Genomic DNA, 18694 nt, shown 5'->3' on the forward strand with positions numbered 1-18694 from the left:
GACCTCTGTAAGGCTACATTTAGGAATCAGAGCATATCTCCCTTATCAAGAGATGCCAGATGAGATTTTTGGTAGAAGAACTGTGAAGAGCAAACCATCACTACCAACAATAAAACCTCTTAAATATTCCTCTCAACATGAAAAACACGCATGTACATGTAAATTATCAGATACAGATCGCCTTTCTGAACTAACAGAAGACAGACAAGGATGAAATGGTTGCCTAAAGAATTGATTATCACTTCATTAGTATTTGGACATAAATTTATGCATTCAGAAATACAATCTGAGAAGGATTTTTTTTGGAATTTCTCTCCTAAGAAGCTGTCATTTAGCCATTATATGGAAGACCAGAGACATTGAGTCAAAATGCTAAATTTGGCTTCTCACCTAAAAATTGGCACTAACACCTGTGCTGCACATATTTCAGATCTCTGAAGAAAAAGTTGGAGTAATACATAATAAGACACTGAACCTTAAGAAAGAAAGTATTTCATAACATCATTACTACTACAAAACAGTGAAGTACATTCAAAAGCATTTAATATAAATTAAAATATTCCAAAGTAGAGAATTCCTTTTCCTATTAACTCAAGGCACATTTCTCTGCCTTCCCCCAACAAATCCCCAGTGTATTTAAAAAAGCTAACGTGATATCCTGGCAGCAAGGGCCAATCCAGGTTTTGTGAGGGCTGAAACATACACAATTTAGGGGCACATTTTAAGGAAAAGAACATAAAATTTGGTACAAAAGTGAATATTCACTTAGCATTAGAAATACAACAGATCAAAAAAAATCCCTAAAGCTAAAAAATATCAGAAACATTATACAATTCAAAAATTAATGATATGTTTTCAATAATTTATTTCCTGACACAACTCTATAATCATATTTATTAGCTACACATTTTGGCTGCAAGCTTTTTGATCACCTTTCGTATGACAACAATTTTGTACTATCAATTTCAGTGAAGATAACAGCCTCTGTGTAGAGGCTTTTCTCTAGCATGGTCGATGGCAATTTCTTTTTTATTATTGACAGTTGGGTTGCAGAGACATGTGACTTCATACAAAGATGTTTTTGCCGTTTGCAGGACTGCTATGGCTAGTCCCCAACACAGCGGACCTAATACAATCTAGTCCTTGTGATTTCCATCAAAATTGTGTAGAGTGTATGTGTAACAATATTTGCTGCATTGTCATGTATATTCCTGACAGAAGAGAAATTTTCATTTTGACTAGGCATCAATGAGAATTGGTCCTTATAATTTTACAGATGTGATGATTGGAAGAATTATTTTCAGACTAACTATCTTCTGGCTTTGTACATTTCAAGCCTTATTTTTCCTCCTCTATTATGTACTTCTAATGTCAGAGGTCTCAGGGAATGGCCTTGTCATAATGCTATATGGGCCTTGCATTTCAGGGTCAACTCAGCAGGTCAGATGACACAGTTGTCAGTAGAGGGAGTTCTTGGAAATCATTCCTACAGCAGGACATTTAACGATAATTTCAACATGCAAATCAATAAGAACCATATAAATATAACACAGTAAACCCAAATAAAATGTATCCTTATCTCAGTTTCCTATTAGCTAGATCCCTAAATCATCTGTGGATCTCCAGTCCATCAAAACAAGGGGAAATGAGAGTGGAAAAGTTGGAGTGGAAAGAGAAAGCAATCTTAACTAATAGTGATTCAAATATCTTACATAGATGGTACAAAACATCTGATCATATGAAGAAATTACTAGTACCCAGTCCTTGGAAAGGGCTCATAAAAGTGAGGGTCCTGAAGCTGAAGTGTCCCTGGCTTCGCAGTGACTTTGCATCTCCCTGATGGAACCCCCTGCTATGAAGCAGAAGCATGGGCTTGCCTTTCAGATGCTGCATCTTCATTACAAAATGACTATACTTGTTTCCTAGGGCCACAACAGCAAGTTTCTACAAACTTTGTGGCTTAAAGCAATAGACATCTATTCTCTCACTTATTTTAGGTGAGAAGTCTGAAATAAAGGTGTGGCAGGGTCTCACTCCCTCTGATGGCTGTTGGGGAGAATCTTTCCCTGTCTCTTCCAGCTTCAGGTGGCCCCAGGCATTCTGTGGCTTTCATCTGCATAACTCTTATTTCTGCCTCTGTTTTCACATGGTCTCCTCCTTTTTGTGTCTGTCCTTTCTTCTGTCTCTTATAAGGGCACTTGTCATTGTATTTAAGGCCTACTTGGATAATACAGGATGATATCATCTCAAAATCCTTAACTTAATTACATCTGCCAATATCCTCTTTCCAAATAAGGTTATATTCATGGGGTTAGGGGTTAAGACATGGACACATCTTTTAAAGGACCACCATTCAACCCACTATATCACCTTAACATATCATTTGGAAACAATCAGAATATGGGTCCTAATTAACTTACATGAAACAGCAAGAACCTCTATTGTTCATACATCATTGTACTATCCTCTAATTTCCTAAAACTTCATATTTATCTATTTTCCACATTTTAAGCCAGGGAGCCTTCTAAAAACAGTTACCCAGTATTTAGTATCCAGTTCTCTAATCATTCAAAGTATAAGCAATCTTCGTTTTTACATCCCAATATGTCATGAATCTAGGGGATATAAGGATAATTAAAACCTAGTGTGTATTAGGAATGATTAATCCAATTACAAAAGCAATAGGTACGTGGCCAGCCAGTGGCTTGTAATGTTGTATGTTTTCATGCGACAGGATGTGGTTCCCCTGTGGAAACAGTTACTAGTAGTAGATGTAAGTGCAGATGTGTGCTCTAATGGATGTTATGGGGTAGTACTATCTGTCTGGTTCCACAGAATCTGTGACTTAAGGCTACACTAAAACAAGTTTATGAGACCTGCAGGCGAGCTCTGTGGCAAGATTACAGTCAAATCTAGGGATATATTACCAGGATGTGGACACCCATGAAAAATAACAATTGCAGAATAGTGTTAGGATGTGCTCTGAAACATTCCCTTCTGACATCCTCTGAGCAATTCATCTGCAGCATGTTTTTACTGGACCAATCTCCACAGCCAGGTAGAAAGGGAGAATGAGGAATATGTGTAGGCAGATGCAATAAAGAAGCATTCTTAACGATGCTTGGCCTTCATTAACACTGTACTAATTGGCAGCTGTGGATATCTCATTTTGTTAAAGCAATTGTTCATAAAAGTCTCCTAGGTTCTTTAAATTTTTTTTAAAAAAGATGCTTTGTTAATCTTTGGCAGACTATTTTCTCTGTAATAGCTATGCTTTAAAATGTAAGCATGCTGTGCAATCATTTGTAGGTTCTGTGCACAGTGAACATAATTTGGCTGAAAGATATAGGAATGTTAGAACAGGTGGAATTGTAAAGTAAATTTCTTTCTTTTATTTTTTAAGGCTTTTCACCTCTACTTTATTATCTAAAAAATCATCAGGAATACATCAATTTTATTTTGCAATTAGATCACATCCTTACTCCCACTCTTAAGGTTATGTAGAGCTTGAGAGCAAAAACAATGCTTGGGAAGTTTATATTTCATTTATTTATTCACTCATTTTTTCACACATTTATAGAGCTTCTAATACATGCTAGATATTGTGCAGAATTTCATATGGGACCAAATTTTTTTTAAACAAATTCACAAACCTTGAGTAATAATCCTTTCTGAAGTGGAGAAAGAGAAAATTACAAGTTTCATTTGCCTTTCTTCATTAAATATTTAAGTACCTACTGTAGGCACTGCTCAGGGCTTCAATACCAAGTAAGACAAAATACTTGCTCTTAATCAGTTTACTCTCTGCCTAGGGAGAGAGCACAGCGGTCAGACACCTGTAAGGTATAGACAGCATGGTAAGTCCAATCTCGGAAGTGTGCACAGGGTGATATGAGAGCACAGAAATATGCATTAGAATCAGCCTGTAAATCAAAGATATCTTCTTGGGGGAGGCATAATTTAAGCCGAATTTTTAAGAATGAGTTTGAGTTAGATCCGTAAGGCGTGGACCCAGAACCGAGGCTGTGGAAGTAAAAGCTAGAGAGGTTTGACAACTCATTACCATGTTGAAAACTCTCAATGTAGGGAATTTCGTAATTAATTTTGTTAGCAATTTCCAATATTAGTATCATGAGCTTGGCTTGGTAAAGTCCAGGCATAAGATTTGCTGCTAATAGAAATAATTAAGAGCTTTGAAGATAGAGTAATAAATAGGAACAACCTGCTAGGGGATGCAGTTGGAGTATAGATGAGAATTAGCTCTGATAGCTGTATAGTTTATAAACTTCACAATTTCTCCTTATGGTCTGTAGCCAGACAGTGATGTTGGAGTCACCGTATGGTGAACTTTCAAAAAGATGCACTTATCAATATACATAGCTCAAAAAATTGCCTGCTAAATGGGCGATGTTGGCCACAAAACAAATAGAACAAACTTTCTTAATGGTGTTTCTTCAGGGAAGCAAGTTTTTCTTAGCATCATTTCTGGAAATACATTTGTAGAGGAGAAAGGAGGATCAAATTGTGTTGTGGACCTGAGATTGGAATGTATAAAAAAAAATCATAACATTGTATGTGAGATGCACGCATATGAGAAAATATAATTGTAGGAAGATCATGTATTACTACTGTAATACATGGCACAATATAAAGGAGGAAATGAAAAAATGACAAAACAAAGCCCAGACAAGTGTAATTATCAGTATACATTTACATCTGAGTGCTCAGCTGGCCAGTGTCTTGAGAAGGTTGTATAATGACTGCAGTAGAGAAGTTTGGCACACAAGTTCTGCAGCCGTCATTTATGACCACTTACTTCACAGGACTATTGGGAGGTGCAATAAATATAAGAGAAATTTCACCCTGCTATATAGCCCAGCAAAATAAGGTGCTTTAATAGGTTAAGTGAGTCAGTGCTAAATCAATACAAAAAATAGATGATTTGGGTTCATAGGCTGGTCAGCCAAGTTTATTTCCCAGGCATAGATCTCCCTACAAAGAAAGCAATTAATATGCTCACCAAATCAGGACAGTACCTTTATAGGCAAGAGGGAACACTGAAAATCGATTTCTTGTAGATTTTTACAGATCTCATCTGGTACGTACCATTAGCTGCACCTGAGACCAAATACAATTCATACCATGTTTTGTTCAACACCAAGTAATGATGAGCTTCTCATACTTAATTGTAGTAATCATACAATGCTGTAGTGAGGCTGTTGTAAAAGCTCCAGGATCATAAAGGGATACCAGTTCAAATTCTTCAGCCAATATTAGTATAATCTTGGGCTGTTAGGATACATCCAATTTTGTACGTCACAGGTTTTAAAGGATTCTGCCCTGCCTTAATTGAGCTGTATTTTAAAATTATCTTCAAACCAATCAAATTGGAGTCTGACATAAAAGCCGCAGTACACACGAAAGGAATGTCTTATACTTGGAAATAATGATCAAATAGCACAGAATCATCTCCTATCTGTGCCTCTAGGTAGCAGAGGTGACACAGAGCTGGTAACCTTCCGGCAGTCTCAAGGAACAAAAGAGGAGAGGGCATTCTAGGAAGCAGGAAAAGCATGTGCAGAGACCCTGAGTGTGGATGAACTGTAGTGTGTGTGTGGGACAGTGGTGGAGGTGAGGTTGGAAAACTGCCCAGGAGGCAGATGATGAATGGGTTGCATGCCCTGTGTAAGTTCAGATTTTATCCTGCAGGTGATGAGATCTTTGAATGATTTTTAGCAGGAGAATGATTATGGTAATTATTTTGGTCCATCAGTGTTTGCTGCCTCTGGAGAGGACCTGGATCAAACCTCAATGAATTTAGTTCTTGCAGGCCTGCGGTTCCATGGTGTAATGGTGAGCACTCTGGACTCTGAATTTAGCTCTTGCAAAACATGGCTAACCATGTACAACAGGGGTTGCATGAAGATCTTAATTCAAATTGTACAAACTTGTATTAAGCTACTTACTGATAAAACACTCACAAATATTTTTTTATTACTCTCAATAATCCTAAAGGGAATAAATATATTGTGACTCCCTTATTAACTCATAAGACAAGTGAAAATCAAAGTGCTTAATTTTTTGAGTGAGGTCACAGAGTCAGTCAAAGTCATGTTGCAGAGACTGGAATTCTGATCCAGGGAAGCTAGTTTAAGGGTTTAAGTTACTTACAACAGCGTTGTCCTGATTATCTGCGGAAGTTCTCCAAGCCCTCCCACCAAAGCCTTTAGGATGCAAACTGTCCAGCTCTGACGTTATAAGCTACTCCTTATTTTCAGCTGAGGAAAATAGTGTTGCATAAATATTTTCTTTATAGTTTACTTTGTACATTATCAGTGGAGAAAATAAGTATTATTTTAGAAGTTGATCAGACTTTGACACTGGTCAGTAGTAAACTCTCTGCATGCAACAGTATGAGATTGTTCTGTAAAGAATTTATATGTAAATGTATATGTAGAAGAGCAAATGGCCAAGAGAAACAGAAAAATTTAAAGAGTAAGTTTACATTCCTAGCAAATTTCAAGTGCTTGTAAAGAATATAAAAATGCTTAAAAATAATAAACGTCAACTTCAGAACCTTTGCCCTGGGCTTCTCCCTGAGTATGCTTTTCCCTTGGGTGATTGAATGATTCTCTCCTCTACCTTCTTCAGATGTCTGTTCAAATGGGAAGCCTCTCTTACGTAGAATGGTAGCTTTCCTAACCCTGGCACTTCCTATCTTCCTGCCATGTTTTTTTATTTTCTAAAGCATGTATCAATTTTTTCACTATATAATTAGTATTACCTGCAATTTATTATTGTTCATCTCACCTACTAGAAGAGAAACTTAATGAGGGCACAAAAATTTGCTTCTTTTGTTTTCTTATTAATTCCCAGCTTCTAGAAAAGTTCCTAACACATAGTATATGTGAAATCAATATTTGTTGGTCATATGAATGAACAAAAACAGGTGCCAGGGGAACCAGATAGCAGGGCTTATTATATAGCAGTAGATAGAAATGAAGGCAGTGCGGACTTGTCATAGGGTAAACACCAGGTCGAAGAAACAAAAGAGAGTCGAGAAACAGACTCAAGCTTATTTGGAAACTATACAAAAACAGAGTGCCATTGCACATCATTGGAGAAGACAATGGACTGTTCAATGTAAGGTGCTGTGAACATTAAGTTTAAAATCTCTAGCCATCAAAAAACATCATAAATAAAAGTGAAATGATGAGCCACAAACTCTGTAAAGATAGTTGCAACATATAAACTAACAGAGAATTAGCATCCAGAATATATAATTTTAAAAGTACACATCAAGGAGAGAATGACAATTTATGCCAACAACACTTCACGAAGAAGAAATATGTGAAATGGTGGTTATCCTCATTATCAGCCATGAAGAAGCCCATGGGAGCCACAATAAGATGAAAAAGTCTACAAAATCAAGTCTGACAAAATCACATCAAGTCTAATGTGGAGCACCCCTAATGCTCCATACTGCACTACTGATAGAAATTAGTTCAATATTTTGGAGAAACTTTTGTAATTATTAATAAGATATTGCTTTGTTTTTATTTATATTAATCTTAAATAAAATGTTGAATACAATAAAGATATACACCAGTTCTTCTCTCCTGTTTAACCCATAGGAGGATTAAATTCTCCTGCTGCGTTGATGCTCAGCATAACTGTGAGTCTTGCAAAGATGAGTAAAATGTAAATGAAAATGATGTGTTTTGTTTACAAGTCAAGTACATGAGTGCTAGTGCACACAGCTCCTAGTACACACAACTCCATGCACTCTCTTGCTCTGCTCCTGGGACCATGTGAGTGTATGGTGATACAGAGTTACCATACACTCAAGCATTATGAATGCTAAGCCTGTGGCTGAAGGACAGCTCCCCTGGAGCATTACCTGGACAGCAAACTTGTGCAAGCAAGTCCTTAACTATTGTGTGTTAAACTACTGAGATTTTACAGCTGTTAGTTGCTGCAGCGTTAACTAGTTTATCTTGACTGATAGCTCCTAAAATACAGGAGCTTATGTCTTTGTAGGTACCCTATGAAAGCTCTTTTATGTACACAGAAGAAGACGTGCATAGTGAAGTTTTAGACAGCAAATATTTCAATAGCAGAAATTTAGAAAGAATCCAAAAATTCATCAATAGAAGAGGAAATTTGTGATATAGACATACAATGGAATGACGTAGTAAAAGTGAATAAATTGGAGTCACATGTATCAATAAGGATGGATTTTTAAAATATAATGTTAACCAAAATAAACAAGTTGAGAATACATATAGCAGTACCTATACTATGTGTATATAAACAATTGTATCATGTAAACACATGCAAAACAAGACTACATATTACTTAGGAACAGATATTTCAATAAAATAACAAAGAAATACGTAAAGGTGCTAAAAATCAAATTCAGAAGAGTAACTATCTGGAAAGGACAAAAATGTGATTGAGGATGGGTTCACCATAGGCTTCAATTGTAGTGACAGTATTTTAATTTCTTAGTGCTGGCTTCAGTTGCAGGGTATATAGGGAACTCTACTATTCTCTATAACTTTTGCATATCTTAATATTCTTGCTAATAAAAATACTAACCATTTATATAAATACAAGATATGTAAGCAACTGTGGACTATATTTTACAATCAGCTCTGTACTATGGACTGATTTTTTTTTTAATGAAGAAACTTTAAGAGATAATCAATAAATGAGAGGTCCAAATATATTTAAAAATATTCATTGGAAAATGTATATGAAAAGCACTCCTAAATTCTGTTAATTAGCAGTATATGGACATGGACATACGAATCAAGAAAGTTTGTGAGACTTTTAAGAGAATAAAAGGCATCAATTTGCATTCGGATATGTGGATGCAATCCATATGTATTAATCAGGGTAGGCTAGCTGATACAAAAAATAACCTTCCAGTTTGAGATTTGCAAATGTTAGCTACTCTATATAAAAATAGATTTAAAAAAACAAGTGTCCTCTGTATAGCATAGGGAACTATATTCAATGTCTTGTAATAACCTTTAATGAAAAAGAGTATGAAAATGAATATATGTATGTATATGAGTGACTGGGATATTGTGCTGTACACCAGCAGTTGACATATTGTAACTGACTGTACTTCAAAAAAAAATAACCTCCAAAATTTCTGGCTCAACTCAATAGAAATGCATTTCTTTCTAACATAGCATTCAATTTGGGTGTATGGCAAATAGATTTCTATGAAGTAATCCAGAGACCAAAGCCTCTTCCATCTTGTGGTTCCGGCTCTGCTTTGTTTTCCTGAGTCCTATTTTATGAGACAGAAGGATGGAGAGAGCATTGAGGGTCACACAGGGAAATTTTAGCGATCAGTCCTGAAGTGATGTGATTGAAGTGATATACTTTCATCATATTCCAATATGATGAAATGACCCAATATTAGAAAAATAGTCACATCTGACTTTAAAGGAGGCCTAAAATATAGTGTAAGAGGAGAATGAAGTGAGTTTGGTAAATGCATAGCCAACCTTAGTCACACTATATTTAATATAAATGGTGAAATTGGATTATAAACAAATGGCTGAATTCTGATAATCAGTGATGGATCATCCAACAAGCAGAATTAGTATGAGCTAGAACACTAGTCAGAGCCAAGAAAGGTATTCTTTGAAAGAATTAGATGCTTGATACTGCAAATAAACTATCAAATATATCATCATGGGAAAAGCAACTTTATATTGTTTATACATATTTTATGTACAGGATGGTTTGCTTTTTAATACCTTGAGGATGCACTGTCAGTTATCCTTTTAGAGCTTAAAGCCTCTGAAGAAATACACCTCTACCTTAAACCTTTCTGAGCTAGGTACTTATGAGGAGGAAACACTAACCAGCTGTGGGATGGTGGGCTGCAGCAGGGCATCCAGCATATTTAGGAGAGAGACAGCAGAATGATCGCAGAGAATTTTGCACTTGGAGTTATGAAATTTAGGTCAAGTCTTAGTGCTGACTTCACTAGTCATGGAATTGTAAGGAAGTAATTTCATCTATCTGTATAAAATTTACTCCATGATACAATGAGGGTACAGAACTAAATATTTTCTAAGTTGCTTTCCAGTGTTAAAGAGTCTGTCTGTCTAAGTTAGTCATTCTAACTGTAATCTTTCCCACATTACAAACAGCAATTCAACAAAATGTGGTTCTTTCTGAGCAAAGCCAATGAACAGCTGACAGGTCAAATGGGCAGATAAAACTTTAAAAGCTTTGTGCGTGGTTGACTCAGTTACCCTTTTTTTAGGGCATTCAGTGAAGAAAGGACAATAATTTTTCAGTTGTATCTGCACGTAACTATAGTAGCACATTTCAGAATTTCTGGAATCTTTTTCTATTTCACATTCCTTAACTTTTTTTTTGTGATTTCTTTTTTCAGTAACAGTGTAGTATCACCATATATATTTTCTTTCCTTCTGTTTCCTCCCACTTGAGTGTAAGGTCAAAGAAGGCAGACATTTTTGCCTGTTTGTTTTTAATGTTGTACTTCCAATACCTTGAACAGTACCTGGAACATAGCACAATATTCACTAAATATTTACTGAGGGAGCAAATATATTATGAAGTCATGGAGACTTCATAATCATGAGGAGAGTTTCCAAGGAGGCAAAGATGAACACTTTTGCAGTTTGGATATGAAGATCTTTTTGAGAACAGCAGACTTAATGTTGCATTGCATTTCTAACTCACTGGAAGTAAATCACGACTGGGAAGGACAAATCCGTTGGGGAGCAATTTTTCCTAAGTTTGAAACCTTTTAAACCTCTTAAATTAAAAAAAAGTCATAAAAGATGGCAAACATTGCAAGAAATTCTTTCAATAGGGACTATTCTAACAATATTTAAATAGGAGAGTAACAGAGTTTTAAGTTTCAGGCAGAATTTTCATGAGGATTCTAATTTAATTCAAAAGTAGCAAATACAAACAATTCTTAATCTGCTCAGTATAAAGCAAGATAACAATACACACAAATCTCCATGTCCCCTACCTCAAATCAGCATCTAATTATCAATGTTTATATATTATTCCAAGTTCTCATTCAGATAACTCTAGACCACTGTTTAATCATGATAGATTATGAAAGCAGCATCATTTGTGGTGCAGGCTATGATCTGCTATGATTCCTCTCCAAAATTATTATGATGAATCACACTTGTCATTGATTTTTGAATGAGACAAATCCAAAACTAATTTGCTATCTGCAATCCAGATGTAATTGGCTATGTATCATAAATCTTCCATGAAAATATTCTTCAGTTCCATTTCTGTCGACAAACAAAAGTGTTTTTTCATAGTTCACTCCTCAAGAAAAGCAATAGAGTATAATTAGAAGGGAAGGGAGAAAGTGCATAGTTGACTTGAATATAAAAAAACAGAAAATGCCTTGACCAAATTGGCTGCATAAATGAATCTCTTATCAAAATCATTGGAAATTGCATCTCTCCATTTTTGGTCCAGGGCCTCACTACCCTAATACAGCTATAAAATATTTCATCTTCATGCTAAATTGTGGAAATTAAACAGTGCTTATAGAGTGCTCTAGAATTTGAAAATTACACTTATTTATGTTGAAATAGGAGAAAGTTCAGTTAAAAAGTACTGAGGGGGGCAAATGTAGAATTCATTATTACACTATAGTGAACATAAAATTTAAACAATTTTTGTTTTATTCCCTGGAGAGAGTTTTGAATATTAATTAACTATGGCACAAATAAGACATAGACTATAGTTTCAAATTCCACAGAATCCAGAAAGCTTTGTACCACGGCATACCAACTCGGGGGGGGGGGGGTGCGAGTGTGTGTGCGTGCATGTGATCTTTGAAAAAGGTATCCTCATTTGAAATGGGAAGTAGTTGAGAAATTCTGCATGAGTATAAACCTATCATTCCTATTCTTAAAAAATGACTTAAAGTTTTTTTTCCTCAATAGTAGGTCTTCCTATGTATGAAGCATAGCACTCTTCATTGCTCAGATTTCCAGCATCAGTATAATACATCTTTTCCAAATATATGAAAGAAGGCATTTTGGCCAAAGCTCAGAAAGTGTAAATAGACCCCTTCTCAAAAGAAAACAAAATATTCTCTGAGATGAAACGTGTCTAATCACAAATCTCATTTCTTTTCTCCATAAACATTCCTTTGTGCTATTATTCATCTAATCCTTACTTTTAAATTAACCTCATATAATAACGTCATTAATAATACTTAGCACTTCTATAGTGCATTCCATCTTCAAAGGACTGAACAAATGTTAAATAATTCATGCACATTTAAAGAAGTCAACAAAAATATAGAACTTCCAAATTCTTATGAGATGAGCAAAAATAGTTCATTATTAATTTTTGGATGATGTGATTTGTTTAATCCATTTTCTTAAAGTATTTCTTACCTTGTCGTATAAGAGGAATAATGTTCACAGTGAGGAAGTATATGAGCCTATAACTAGCTTTTACAGATGATTAAATGCTGAGGTTGAAGCCAAGGCTTTTGATAACTGCTCGAGCCATTTATGACCTCATATAGTACTCCACTGTGGAACATTAGGTCTTAAATAACATCAGCCATGTGCTTTTACTGAAAAAAGGAGAAAGAAAAATAAAATTCCCTTTCAGATGAAGACAAAATACATGTAGAGAACCCTATGGAAATATCATAATGAGTGAAATACATGAGTAAAATTGTATTTAGTGAAGGTTCTGTAATAGATTTGGGAACCAGGGTTTCATTTGACACCTGTCTGAGTAGCCTTTGGATAGAAATCTTATGAAGGGATGTTTCTTTTATCTACAGGTATAAAAAGTGCATTGGGGTTATAATAGCTCTGGCATTAGTCACTGCTATTCAGAGGACTCAAACCTCCACACAAAGTGGCTTGACACTTACAGTGTTCACTTGCTTACATTGAACATGGTCTCTCTTAGTGGACAATTTGTGAAAAATCACATCTAATAATACTATTGGATTGACAATGTCATGCCTAAGATTTACATAGTGGGAGCCATTTGGTGTGCAGGTATGCCCAGAGAGGTACCAGGGTTTAAGAGTACAAACTTGGAACAAGTAGTATATAAGCCATACAGGTATAGTGCACAGTATAATGAATATAGATAATAATATTATAATATAGCTATGTAATGTGATAAATAGTACACCAGCAGTCATATTATAATGTATAAATATATCAAAATAACATGCTATATACCTTAAACTTATACAGTATCATGTTATATTTATTCAATAAAAAGGAAAAAAAAAAAACCCTAAAGAAAACCATTTGAAAAACCATCTACATTGCTTTAGAATGTATCTAACAGAATGTAAAGAGTATTGCTCTTAGGTTTACACTTAAAATATGTTCATTGGGTGTCAAAAATTGTAATCATAAGGGGAGGAGGGTACAAATGCAGGGTTGATAAAATGAATTTAAATTAAGCAATCAGCAACTAAAAACAATCAGGTATATTTTTGGATTGCTATTTACCTCCTGGTAACCACAAACCAAAAGTCTGTAATAGACACGCACACCCAAAAGTGAAAGAAATCCAAACATAATACTAAGGATAGTCATCAAATGACCAGACTAATTATCAGTAATGAAATTGAATCAGAAAAATAATTTAAAAAAAAAACAAAACTCCCAACAAACAGAAGTCCAGGACCAGATGCAGAAAAAGCTTTTGACAAAATTCAGCATCCATTTAAGCTAAAAACTCTCCAGAAAGTGGGCATTGAGGGAACATACCCCAACATAATAAACACCACATATGACAAGCTCATAACTAACATCATACTCAACAGTGAAAAACTGAAAGCATTTCCTCTAAGATGAAGAACAAGACAAGGATGCTCACACTTACTACTTTTATTCAACATAGCGTTGGAAGTGCTAGCCACTGGTAGAAGAGGCCGTGTCCTGGCGCAGCTGGCCACATGTTCTGATGTGTCCCAAGGCTGGTGCCAGTCCACTGGTGGGCAGGGCCAGGTCCTGGGGCAGCTGGCTGTGGGATCTAGGGGTCCCTGGACTGGTTCTGGACCATTGGTGGGTGGGTAAACCCCTAGTGCTAATAGGCTAGAGAGAATTTTAGCACCAGTGTCCTCATGATAGAGCAAGCTCACAAAAATGTTTACTGCTAGTATCTATGTCCCCAGGAGGAGACTCAGTTGCCTCCTGTCTCTCCCAGAGGCTCTGCAAGATCAGCTAGTGGATCTGGACCAGGCTTCTTTAAAATTAATGCCTCTGTGCTAGGAGTCATAGAATGTGAGGTTTTTGCTCAGGCCCTTTAAGAATGGAGTCTGTTTCATATAGCCCTCTGGAACTCCCACATGCAAGCCTTGCTAGCCTTCAAAGCCAGACATTCTGGGAGCTCATCTTCCTGGTGCAGGACCCCTGAGCTGGGGAGCCTAGTGTGTTAATTCAATCTCTCACTCCTTCTCGAGAACCTGTGTAGTTGTGATTATCTTCCCATTTGTGTGTCGCCTACCTGGGGATATAGGTCTTGACTACATCATGTCTTTTGCCCTCCCACCCATCTTGGTGTGACTCCTTCTTTATATCTTTAATTGTGTAAAATCTTTTCTGCTAGTCTTCAGGTTATCTCATAGACAGCTGCTCTGTATATAGTTGTAATTTTGGTGTGCCCATGGGAGGAGGTGAGTTCAGGGTCTTCTACTCTACCATCTTGGCCTCAATATTTGTCTCTTGTTTTTAAATAAGAATTTTCCTACAGTAAACTTTTAAGGATGTAAATTTGATTTCACAGGCCGATGTGCAAAAACTATTGGTGTTCTAGTTAACAGGAACTTTATTTTACAGGTAATTTGTTGGGTGGCTCTGCCTAACAGTGCAAGGGGCATTTTCGTACAGATGCTCACCACTTCTCTGTATCTCAGTAGGATGTGGCTGTGACATGTGTACATGTATATATTTCCCCATGAATGTGAAGTTTCTGCTTTTCAAACGCGTACCCAATAAGTATAGTGTATGGGCAGAATTTGGTCATGTAGAAAGTTAATTAACCCTTTATGTGCCTTCCTGATGTAACAGTGGAGTACAGTATAACCTGAGAGTGGCATTCATTTTTACCTTTTAATAGATGTTATTTGGTATTTGCTGTGTGGAATCAGTTTATTGTTTTGCCACAAAATCTTGTAACAATAATCTAGAACTTCCTCGGCCTTTAGCAATAAGCTTTTATTAAATTTATTTAATTTAACCTCTGAGGTGGTTGGCAGGTGGCTTTGCTAATTTTGGTGGGATTCAGTTTCATTTTCAGGGTGTTTCAGGCTATTAAATGATTTGGAAAAACTTCAGCTGGAATGGCTGAGTCTGCTTGGCTTTGCTTCACATGTTTACATCTTCCTGCAGACTGGCCTACACATGTCCTTCTCATGTTTACAGAAGAGGGCTATAGCAAGGACAAGTACAGTTATACTAGACCATTCCAGGTTTCTGTCTGCATCATGTTTGCTAACAACTAATTGGCCAAGGCATGAGACATGAAAATACCCAAGGGAAGGGAATTATATCAATCCCCCTTCCACCTACCCTGGGGAGATTTGAAAAGTTGTATGGGAGAATATGTAGATACAGGGAGAGATAAATAATTGGGTCCATTAATTAAGTTAGTATGGTCTTTACTTATAGTTACAATTATTTAATCAACCTTTAATATATAACATTTGCTCAACACTATTCCACCCAGACCCTCAAATATCTTGCAGTCACAGCATCAGTCTCACATGGTCCAAAACCTTATCCAGGTTTGGATGTGGTTCCTCTCGATTTGGAGAACTATAAAATAAAAAGGCAGATTATCTGCCTCCAAACACTTAAACTTTGTGGCTTACTATATCTTAAAAAAACCTGGACTTTAAGGCCAGGGACTATAATTATATGAAGGTTTGTTCACTAATATGTCTGGTGATAGATGCTAGTCAGGACCTTAGCTTGATCTACCGAGTGTAATATCTTCACATGGTCCTCCCATAATATGAACTTAGCTTACTCACAACGTAGTGTAATACCAGAAGTATTACAGAGACCATTTTTAAGATATGGATGGAATACTGCTTGCAGCAAATCTGCTGATTATGCCTAGGTGTTAACTCATTATCACGTGATTTAGCATGGTCTTATCTGGAGCAACTGGGAAACCTCAGTTTGTTCATTATGTCTCCTATCCTTTATTAGGCTAGACCAGGTATCTCCTTTCATGACAGTATTAGAGAGCAAGTGTGAAAGTGAACCCAGTTGTATAAACCCATTTTAATCTTTTCTTTGCATCATATTTGTTAATATATCATTAACCAAAAGCAATACATGGCTGAATCCATCGGTGGAAATTATGTCTACTCCCGTGTCCATGGGAGGAGATTGCAAGGTTGTATAGCAAAACATGTAGATACAAGAAGGGCAAAGCATTGGGGTCATCTACTAATCTACCAATTTAAAATCTTCTGACTCCAAAAAAAAAAAAAAAACAAAAACAAACTTCTGACTCCAAACTTCTAATTCTTATGCACAAGACTGATAAACATTGTTAGTTACCTTAGATTATATTCTATTGGAATTGTGTTAAGTTTTTCACTTCAGATTTCACAGTGCTTACAACTTGTTTTGTACTTCTAAAAATACTAATCAAATACCAAGCAAAAATTTTCTCTTTGAGGAAAGTACCTTTTATTTTCTTGGTTAACAGGTGTGGAAACCTCAGTAGATGGTTTAAGACACTTGCTAAATTTCCTTCCCTTCAGGGACAAAAAGTTAATGGTTTTCAGATTAGTTCTATTTGTCAATTAGAACACTTGTTTCTACAATTAAACCATACTAAATAGCAGAAAGTTTATTTCAGTTGAGGGTAGTTGTCTCATGTCTTTTACACAAATATTTTATTTTATTCTATATTAAGTGCTTAAATGAAATTTTTCCTAATGAGGACAGATTGAGACTGTATTTCTCCAAAACCATAAACAGGAGTAAATATATTTCCACAAGCATAACGCATGATTGCATATGCTTTGATCATTCAGGCTTTTCTTGCAGAATTAACTATATTGTCATGGGTAACCATTAGGGGAAGTATAGATGACTAGAATGATAATCGTTAGTTGTTACCAAAGCTTTCATATAAGAAACCACACCCCTGACATAAAAGTCCACTTTATTTTCTTTAAACATATTGTAGTTGAAATTTATGGGAACCTTTTAGCCTTCTGTGGTCCTTTATTTCCCAAAGTAGTCACTAAAGGAAAATTAACTAATATCTGAGGACAGGAATGTAATATTTTTGTGACTTTCAACCCCAAGAGCAAAACCCATTAGTAGCTATAGATTTTTCTCTGCAGCAGTGAGCTAGTGTATAATCAATTTATATTAGTCTAACACTGTATATCAGAATGGTAAGTCTTGCTGGGTCTGTGCTTCTGTTTCCTGTGAGAGCTTGTACTAGGCTGTGCATTAAGTCTAAAAGATAAGACACAAGCTTGAGTCTCAATAATTATAAAACAATCCTTTGTGTCTGACCTCAGTCACCTTCTTAACAATCCCTGAGCAATAAACATTTATTTTAATCAATAGCTTTCCTCTGGATGAAACAACTTAATTATTAAAACTTCTGATACTTTAAACAAATTAACACTAATAATAGGCAATGTGTTTACCTAATGTTTTCAGCTCTTCTTTTTTTCTTTCTTTTCTTCTCTCTCTCTATTTTTTTCCTGTTCTTTTTCTTCTTTCTCTTACTTCTCTGACCTTTCTTTTTCTGTTGCTCTCTCTTATTTTTCTCTTTGTTGCATTTTCAAGAACTAGTTTTCTTTGGAGTCTGGCGATTTTTAGGTACTGAGAAATATTCCCTTGACCAACTTGTTTATAAAAATATGTTGGACCAGTGGCTCAGAGAGAAATATGAAAATGTCATTATTCAGAGTATGTTTTCATACTGGAGTTCTTCCTATTTTAAATTATCAACAATTCTGTTATTCTTAGCAATACGACATTTACACATTAGATCTACAATGATTGTTATGACAGTCATTGCATGAACTACTTTTCCTGAACTCATAGTCGTGAAATAGGTAAAATCTTTCCATCAAAGTCTTTGTTCTTATCAAATTTCCTACCATTGAATTTTTTTTTATCTTTTCCATTGTCCAAGTGTGTGATTTTTGGAACATTCCTGTGTATTATTATATTGCTTTGACTAAGTTTCCCCTATTGATGCATTTCTTTAATGAATTCTTAAACCTAAAAGCATACACACACATACAAAATTATATAAAATACTGTCAAGTATCTCTTGAGTGGAAAAAGGAGGAGGGTGGAGGAAAGAGGGTGCTAGTTTTTCATCTTTTCTAGTCTCCATTCTATCTGCTGATTGTGGATATAATACAAAAGCAAAAGCTTGCTCTGACACAGCACGGGGAGTTGTGGTATTCCTTTTTTATTAATGCTGCATGAGCACTGGAAAATGATAAATATGTCTTTGCTGAGTACCATGACAACCATCAGACCTTTAAGGATACATATTATTTATTTTAACTACTTGTTAAAAACCTGCTAACATACATAGGAAAATATGGATTTCATCTTTCCTTGGTCTTTTGGGCTAAAAGCCTTGTTTCTTTTAATGTTTTCTGAATAGTTTATGA

General features: G+C 35.7%; 1 long non-coding RNA gene across 1 annotated transcript in view; it reads left to right on the plus strand.

Annotated features, from left to right (window-relative positions):
- The window catches only part of LOC116285182 (uncharacterized), a 414943-nt gene that overhangs the window by 292635 nt on the left and 103614 nt on the right, over positions 1-18694 (plus strand). The window lies entirely within an intron of this gene.

Source organism: Vicugna pacos, chromosome 2, assembly GCF_048564905.1.
Source record: "Vicugna pacos chromosome 2, VicPac4, whole genome shotgun sequence".
NCBI lineage: Eukaryota > Metazoa > Chordata > Mammalia > Artiodactyla > Camelidae > Vicugna > Vicugna pacos.